At 40.6% G+C, this 9,406-nt stretch overlaps 1 protein-coding gene and 1 long non-coding RNA gene across 2 annotated transcripts in view; both read right to left on the minus strand.

Annotated features, from left to right (window-relative positions):
- Nucleotides 1-9,406, minus strand: part of LOC118740665 (uricase-like) — a 76,844-nt gene that overhangs the window by 2,848 nt on the left and 64,590 nt on the right. The gene's annotated exons all lie outside the window — the stretch shown is intronic.
- On the minus strand, nucleotides 153-825 carry LOC118740667. Its single transcript, XR_004993172.1, has 2 exons — nucleotides 540-825; nucleotides 153-442 (listed from the first exon to the last, which is right to left on the minus strand). It is a non-coding gene; the product is annotated as an uncharacterized LOC118740667 (long non-coding RNA).

Genomic DNA, 9,406 nt, shown 5'->3' on the forward strand with positions numbered 1-9,406 from the left:
TGTATATTTTTTTACTTAGATTTAAAAGCAATTACTTGGTTTTACACATCATTTTGCTTCGTTATAGTTAAACTTAACTAAGCGGATCAATGAAAATATAATATACTGCAAATATATGTATATAATATACTGCAAAATAAAGACTATAGTAGTAAAAATTTCAAATCGAATAAATGTTTATTAAAACTATACCTCATTGCACTAGCTTCCAAAAACAGAGAAGAAAAATAACTATGACGTACTGAGCTCTGGTTGTTGATGTAAGACTATTTTGCTGAGACTGACGCGACACACACCAATACACCAGGTTGGTTTGCACTAGTTGGTGTCGGCTGGTTTACAGAAAAGCTATTAAACTCCAGGTTGATTTTCGGCGCCGATGAAGCAACTGAGCCGAAGATATCATCAAGGTTGGCATTTGAAGTTGGTTGTACATTAATTTCTAAAATAGAAATGTAGGTCTGAATTCAGAACTTAGCAAATATTAATTTGGATGGCCGCCTAAGTCTAAGACTTTTTTGAATCTACCGAATCCTTACCTAAAATATCAGGTATTGGAGCCGAGCCAATGCCAGGTGAATTATCATCCCCGAATGCTCTAAGCAAATCGAAACTAGCTTCACTCGTTGTGGCTTGTGGATCTTGCACCGGCAGCTGGGGTTGGAGCTGGTTTAAATTGAGCATGTCTATTGGTGGTGATGGTTGAGGTTGGATTCGAGGTACATCCTCTTGCTTTATTTCGGTAGCATCTGGTAAAATAGGCGTTATCTACGGAAGCAGCTGACCTAACAGGCGTAGGTTTGTTGATCGAACTAGGTTTTGTCACTGTTGTAAGGAAAATAAATAAATAATTGAAATGGGCGGAAATACTATAGGGACTTGCCGAAATTATCCACCATTTCCTCGAATTCTAATTGCGAACTAAATATATGTTGTGCGTTTCTTATGGGCTTTGCTGGTAACCAAGGAGGATTCCTACTCGGCGGAAATTCGTTATCCGTGAAACTCAACGACAGCGAAACCTAAAAGTCATGAGGAACCTGATCGGCATCCGGTAAATCATCGAGATCATTCGAGGAAAATGTTATCAATGTTTCTTGTTCCGGTATGAAGCCCGTGTTGATTTGGAATTGACAAATCTTTAAACTCTGAGGACGTACCATGCCTTTAAGTGCATTCCGCGCATGATAAAGCACCACTTCATTTATGGAAAATATGAAAATTAAGCTGCATCACCACCGGCATGCCTGCCGCGACTTATTTTTTCCAAACCCTGTAAGCAAAATTTATATTAATACGACACAAATTTGTTATTACTGCCACGCACTCACCAAATTAAATGATTCCACAAGCACAGTGCATGATTTACAAGGCGGCAACTTAGTTGATTTTTCCTTTTGGTCCTTTGGAGATTTGTCAAAAGCTTCCACAGCTTCACAGTTCTCAAACAGCAACACCAGCCCACATACAATTGAAAGCACCACTTTTAAACACGACATGTTAAGTTGAAAACGTTGAAATACCACAAATTACAAATTAAAATCGGAGGTAAGCAAGCATCGACCACTTTCTGTAAGAAAACATGCGCTGCGACAAGATATTATCACTTTTCCGGCACCTGCAATACAAACACAAAATTCTTTCTATTCTTTTGAACACGTTTCAAGAGTGGTTGTATAATTTTTGTTAACGTTGTGCTTAATTTGCTATAAGATGGCTTGAAAAATTGGTGAATTGTGAAGAAAACACGTTTTCTCATTGCAAATTCACAACTGTCAACTCATTGTTCTTCGCCATATTCTTTGTTTACCCGTTGCCACAAACGTCATTCTGCGGGAATGCGCAATCTTGTATTCTATCGTTCTTGGGTTGTAGCAATCGTACAAAAACAACATTTACCGTTGGTATGAACTCCTTGTGTCATCAACATCTTCTTTATCTATTAATATTCGTATGTACATGTATACCCTGCATACCAGGATTTCATAGAATTCTGAAAGGTTTCACAATTTTTTTTATAATTTACTTTAAGAAATCGTACAGAAATTTCTTTACTAGTTCTTGTCAACCACTTCATATGTTTTTCTTTAAAGATTTCTAAAAGAATCGTAGCAAATTTCCGACACTTTTAAAGATTTCGGGAGCATTTGTTTGCAGGGTATATATAGACGTATATGTGTATGTATACGCGGAGATGTAAATAAAGCAAAACAGACGATAATTTGACACAAGCGTGCTCATAAGAAGAAGCATAGCTTCTTTCGCTATCACCTGTAATTGATGCGCCTTGTGTACCGTCAAGTCGTTTCAACTTTCTTGCTTTGCTTTTGGCATTTTCGTTGCTTCCCATTTAAAGAACCAAAAACTTGAATTCAACAGAATTGAAACGTGTAAAAGCAAATAGAAAACACAAAAGAGAATGAGCAAGAATTGCTTTCAAGTACTTGAATCATGTAAATCGGGTGTTAGATTTAAAAGTGTTTAATTTTTATATAGGTATTTATTTTTCTAATCTTGCGCTAGCGTTAAAATTACATTGTAATATTTTTACTTATGTAAATATAAACCTGTGTTTATAAAAATTTAAACTTATATTGAACGCGTTCGTCTGTTGAGCAATGAAAATATTTGCAAATGTATACTAATTTGCTGCAGGCACAAATATTTAACAATGCGTCATCAATTAGCACTTGGAAGCGTACATAGTATACATATATAGCCTATTTACAATAACCAAAAACAAAGGTTAACTCGTTAAGCTGTAAAGTACTTTGTTATTTGCTATAAAGAATTTGGTTGTGTAGAAACAAAATCTGCTAAATATGCTATGCTATTATATTAATTTGCCGATATCCCTAAAATATAGTTAGCATCTATTTATGTTTATACTTTTGTTTGCAATAATTTAAGTTATGCACTTTTAACATTTTCCACAATATCGAGACGTCTTTTCAAAAATACAATAACTACTGTAATATTGTCTTGGGAGTCGCCTTTTTTTTGCCAATACTATAAGAATTTTCGGAATGTTTTCAATTTTTTGCTCTGCATCAGCCAAGATCTTGTAAATTGTGTCTACCAATTTAGCTTCGGATACGTGATCGAATAGTCCATCTGTACCCAAAACGATGAAGTCATGCGCCGCTGTCAGCGACACGTCTACAAAATCCGGCTCTGCAATTGCTGGGGTCACGGAATAATCGCCAATGGAGCGCGATACATTCAAAATGCCATTAACACGCCATTGCCCTTGAACGTACATAACCGTTCCACCACCCTCCGCCATTTCGATCCTCTTGCGTTCATCGGGCGCGTCTGGTTTATGTGGTTTAACTAATTGTAAACTTACCGTGGGACTAACGAGTAATGCTTTCGAATCGCCTAACCATGCGACATATAAATGCCCGTACGATGGTGGTTCGCGTTGTGCCAATAGCATACAAACCGCAGTTGTACCACTGGAAATGGCTTTTTGTGTGAACATTTTATCTGTTTGTAAGAAGGAATGCTCAAAAGCTTCGCGATAAGATTTTACATCATCCAGCTCATTGGTTGTGGTTTTCAAGCTTTCGGCTAGTAGGTATGGCAGTTGGCTTGTTGCGTAACTGGCCGCCAACGGCCCTGAATGACCATCGAATACACCATAAAAGCTGTACGGTTGCTTTAATTCATATAAATCACTGAAGCGCTCTAAACAAACATGTCGATCCTCCATTTTACGTGGCTTATTTTTAATGTGACCCACTGTGTAAGCAGTTGGAAGCGGTGATGCAGCAATATGGCAGGTACATTTTGAACCATCTGCGCACAGTGCATCTTTTTCTGCATAATTTTGCATAATTTTTGCCTCTGTATTATCCGTCAAACGGGTGAGTAACTTTTCCAAATTGTTCACAACATACTTCTGTAGTTTTACCAAATCAAAAACGATGTCCGTATCTGTTGCTGTCTTCGGTTTGTTTTGATCTTGGGTAATTCTCTAGGGGGGGGTAACAACCCCTAAAAAAGGGGCGGAAAAGTCGGGAGGGGTACCAAACGACGCGTTTCGGCCCCCCTAATAACAATCCGGAGGGGGGGAGGTAATATTATTAACCATTTAAAAGTTATGAACAAAAAACTTTTGTTAAATTTCGTTTTCTATGAGCAATTACCACGTCAAAAATGCACTAAATCACCAGTTTCAACTTTTAAAACACTACTAAAACGCTTCCGGTTATTATTTTATGCAAACCAAATCATTTATTCACTTTTATTTTATATATTTCGTTAATAAAACAGAGTAAACAAACTTTGCGCCTGCTAAAATTATTATAACCTCAAATCGCTGGTATTGCCACTTTATTTCACATTTCATTTGCGCTATTATACTCAGTTTACACTATACACTTCTTCTTCTTCTTCTTCTTTTTACTTTCATCTAAATAAGAAAGTATCGAAGTATTGATTTTTATGGAAAAAGCCCCGCAGGCGAAAATTTTTGATAAAAAATCGCGCGATTTTTTATTAAAAATTTTCATTATGTCAAGGATAAACGCCGATCTTCGGTTTAAATTGTTTATTCAAGCAAAGGTTACATATGAATTAGAGAAAAGTTAAAAGGAAACTGATATATTCAGAAAAGAAATTTATTATTTAATTGACAACGATCGACTGTGCCTGCTAGATCACCTGCCTTTTACAGTTCGGCCTCTCCTGACTTTCATGGACCGGCCTCGGTTAGTCATCTGTTACACTTCCGTCGCTTCCGTCTTCGTGTTCTGGGCTGAGTTGACACCACCGCCTCATTTGATCGCTGGATATTATGCCACAGTACTTCCGTTGCGTAATAGGTGCATCTGGTAAATCTTCCACAATGTATCGATCATAGTCTAATACCTTCGTAACGACATACGGTCCCTTATACTTAGCATCTAGCTTATGCGATTCTCCTGTGGCCGCTGGAACTACGGTGATCATCACGAGATCGCCTTCCTGATAACGCTGTGGTTGTTGATGCCGTTCGTTGTACCGCTGTTGCCACTTAAATCTCTCTGCGTCGATATTTGCTTTGGCCTTGTCGAACACGTCATAACGCTTACCACTGTCTTCCGGCTCTGGGTCGTCGTGGATTGATTGGATCAATCTGTTTTGACTATAGTCGCGCAAATTGTAATGGAAAACTATATCATTTGGGTTTACTTTCGTTGTAGCATTAGGTTGTGAGTTAAGACTCCATTGTAATGTGGGCAGTGTAGTGTCCCAATCTTTCGTACTACTCATCATCGCACGTATGGCAGGTAATATAGTTTTGTTTACCCTTTCGGCTTGGCCGTTGCCTCTTGGTGTCCTCACTGCAATTTTAACATGTCGTATACCGTGTGCTTGCAAAAACGTCTCCATCTCTTTAGAAGTGAACGCAGTCCCGCGATCCGTGGTGATTTGAACCGGTTGACCAAATGTAGACATTACCTCTTGTAACAAGGTAATTACCGGTGTGGTCTTTGTATTACGTACGGCTTTTAGTATAGTATACTTAGAAAAAACACACACTAGAACGATGATATACTGATTTGCCTTTTTACTTTTGGGAAATGGTCCCAAGTGGTCTATATGCACCGCTCGAAATGGTATCGGACTTATCTCTGCCAAGTGCATCTGACCCTCGGGCTTCCCTCCTCGCGCTTTGTACGTACAGCATTCTAAGCACGCGGCGATATACCCCTTAACGTAGCGTCGCATTCGATGGAACCAGAAATCACGTTGAAGTCGCTGTAGTGTTTTCTCAACACCAAAGTGGCCTGAATCGTCATGGCAAGTTTTCGTAATACGCCACCTTACTGCCTGAGGGATTACCAACCGTCGCTCGCCCTTGACTTTGCGATATAACCGTCCTTTATATACTTCGTAATCCTGATGGATTTGCTTTGCTGATGTTGAGCCGGATTTCAAGGATGCTACTATTTCCTGAAGTTTCTTATCCTGCATTTGCATCGGAAGCACCCAATCGCTACCACCCTCTTGCATAATGGACAACACATTCTCTGCTACTGACTGGCATTCGCTTGATGGTAAACTGGGAACTCGACTCATACCATCTACATGTAGCATCTTTTCGCCTTGTCGATGAACAGTTTTGAAATCGAATTCTTGTAATTTCAACCACCATCTGGCAATACGTGGAAGCAGTGGTGTTGTTGCTTTCGTTGTAACAATAGCATTGCAGTCGGTCACTACGGTGAATGGTTTTCCCAAAAGATACATGCGGAAACGTGAAAGCGTCTCAACTATCGCTAAAACTTCCAACTCGTGGCTAGTAAAATTTGACTCTGCCTCGCTGCATTGCCTACTAAAAAAAAAACACTGGTTTCAAATCTTCGTCTTCATGCTGGAATAAGATTCCGGAGAGTCCCAGGTGGCTAGCGTCAGTGTGTACCTCGTGCTGCTTAAGAGGATCGTATAGCGTCAGCACCGGTTTGCTCGTTATAGCTTCCTTTAATCGTTCGAAAGCTTTTTGCTGTGATGCACCCCACTGGAAACAAGCATCTTTCTTCAGCAACATAGTGAGCGGAATTGCAAGGTAGCTGTACCCTTCTACGAATTTGCGAAAGAATCCTGTTAAACCCAGGAATTGCCTTACCTGGGTAACAGTCGTTGGCTGGGGAAACTCCTCAACACAGATCGTCTTCGCTTTCCCCGGGGATATACCTGCTTCAGACACATTATGGCCCAAGAAAATTACCTCGTTCGCCAAGAATCGGCACTTGGACGGTCGTAACGTAAGACCGTCTTTCTTTACCGCTTCCAATACCTCTCGTAAAACTAACATTCCTTCTTCGCAAGTCGAAGTAGCTATGATCAATTCGTCCACATAACTTACAACCTTGTCCCTGTTCTTCAATGCCGACACCATGCGCACCATCATTTCTTGGAATACCATAGGTGCATTGACTAGCCCGAACGGCATCACGTTATGCTCATACAGTCCCTCGTGCGTAAGGAACGCTGTGTACTTTTTGCAATTTTCTTGGATCGGAACCTGATAATATCCACTGGTCATATCCAAAGTAGTGAAAAATTTTCCCCCGCTTAACTTAGCTAACTGCTCCTCAACCACTGGCATTGGAAAATGTTTTTTAACGGTAACCGCATTCAACGCGCGGTAATCTACGCACATTCTACTCTCTCCATTGGCCTTTGTCACCAACACTACAGAAGCGGCGTGTGGTGATGTGCTACGTCGAATGATGTCATTGTCCAAGAGTTCTCTTAATATTCTCGATAGCTCGCATTGCTTTGCAAATGGTACCTGGTACCGTTTACCTACTATAGAGCTTTCTGTTGTAACACCAATGTCCATTGTTGTAGTTCTGGACCTTCCCAGAGTGGAAATTCCTTCGGAAAAACATTGGTCGTACTCATTTAATAATTTAAGCACTCCCTGCTGTTGATGCTGCTGTAGATCCTTGCTGACGTTAAACTGTGTCCCGCTTTTAATTTGCAACATCATCGAACCCGAATCAATGATCAGCCGACGATCTTGACCACACAGTACATCCCTTCCCAGTAACATATCACAGTTGAGCATTCTATCTGGTACCTCATACAGCTTAGCACTGATAACCTTGTCTGCTAACTTTATTTGCGTATGTATAACACGCAAAACCTCAACCGTAGAACCTCCAAACCCCTTTAATCGTTGATATGTTGGCATATGGTTCGCCTTCGTCACCGTTGCTGATTTCCTTATTAGCGAATGATCACTACCGGTGTCTATCAAGGCCTTATGCTTACTGCCTTCACACTCAACTTCTTCTATTATGGGCGGAACCTGTTGCTGCACACCATTGTTGCCATCAATCTTGGCAACCGTATGTTTCGAATCGGCTGAACACTTACGAGCGTCGTGCCCTACTTTAGAGCACTTGCTACATCGTAGCTTCTTCTGAGGTTGGGGGCACTTTGCCGCTATATGCCCAAACTCATTGCAGTTATAACATTTTACACGCTTACCCTTATCTTCTGCTGCTCCGTTGCTGACGTCCGCTGAATTTACACCCAGTATAGTACGTTGTCCACCACCTTGCGTCGATATCCGCAAATTCTCAAGCGACTGTCTTAATTCATTGGTAGTGCGCACATTCATTGCCAATAAAATGCGAGTAAGCGCACTGTCATTCAGTCCGTTTACGATGTAGGAGTTTATAGACTCCTCGTCTACATCTCCACGTCTTCCGATGGCTAACATATCGTAAAAGTACTCGATGAGAGGCTCATTAATCTTGCGTCGCCGTGCTGCCAACTCTCGGTGAATGTCAGCTGACGATACCGTATACGGAAAATCTCGTAGCAACATTTGGACGAACTCTTGCCAAGATCCAAATACGGGCTGTGCGTCCAACCACGTCTTGGCAACTCCTTTCAACTTATGTTGAACCGCGAGAAGCACTATCTCCTTTTTCCATTTGTAAACTTGTTGCAATTGTTCAACTTTAATAACAAATTGTTGTGCCGTCATGACTTTCCGCAACGGGTCAAACTCCGGAAGAACTCCTACCACTTCCGTGATCGTATGTGTTTGAGACCGTTGTGTTGGTCGGTCTTGATATGATAAAGGTTCAGGAGCCCGCGCTCCATTCTCCGTTGCTGCCAACGCTCCTGCTTGCTCATCGTCTGCGCTATCTTGTGTCGTCAATGCTGGCTTTAGCGAAACTTCTATTGCTTTCACTGAATTTGCTAAACTTAACACAAGCTCCTGAAGTTGGCTGAACGGTTGTTCCCAAGGCTCCACTGTTGGTAATTCTTGTACCTCTACCTCGTCTGTACCAAGGGCTGCCATCAGTGCGGCCACCTTATGTGCTTTATTTCCAGTAACCGACACATCATTTTCTCGCAATAACGTGTTCAATTGCGCTACACTCAAATTGGCTAATTTTACCATAATTTTGTCTGTACCGTTGTCGTTTTGAGCGTTTGTGTGCGATCCGTTCTCCGTCGTTGGTTTCTTAACACGCTGTTCCCTAGATGTCGTTGTTCTGCGCAATACGCTGAGATGCTCTGCGTCGTTCTCCGTTGTATTCGCCGTTGGTCGTAACAACACTCGTTGCAGTTCTCTATCCCGTTAAACTTTTGTAAACGTGCTCGATCCCCTTCTGATTCTGTCAAGGATAAACGCCGATCTTCGGTTTAAATTGTTTATTCAAGCAAAGGTTACATATGAATTAGAGAAAAGTTAAAAGGAAACTGATATATTCAGAAAAGAAATTTATTATTTAATTGACAACGATCGACTGTGCCTGCTAGATCACCTGCCTTTTACAATTATTTATCGAAGTATTGATTTTTATGGAAAAAGCGCCGCAGGCGAAAATTTTTAATAAAAAATCGCGCGATTTTTTATTAAAAATTTTCATTATTTATCGAAGTATGG

Source organism: Rhagoletis pomonella, unplaced genomic scaffold (genome assembly GCF_013731165.1).
Source record: "Rhagoletis pomonella isolate Grant_MI unplaced genomic scaffold, Rhpom_1.0 Rhpom_scaffold_00006, whole genome shotgun sequence".
Classification (NCBI taxonomy): domain Eukaryota; kingdom Metazoa; phylum Arthropoda; class Insecta; order Diptera; family Tephritidae; genus Rhagoletis; species Rhagoletis pomonella.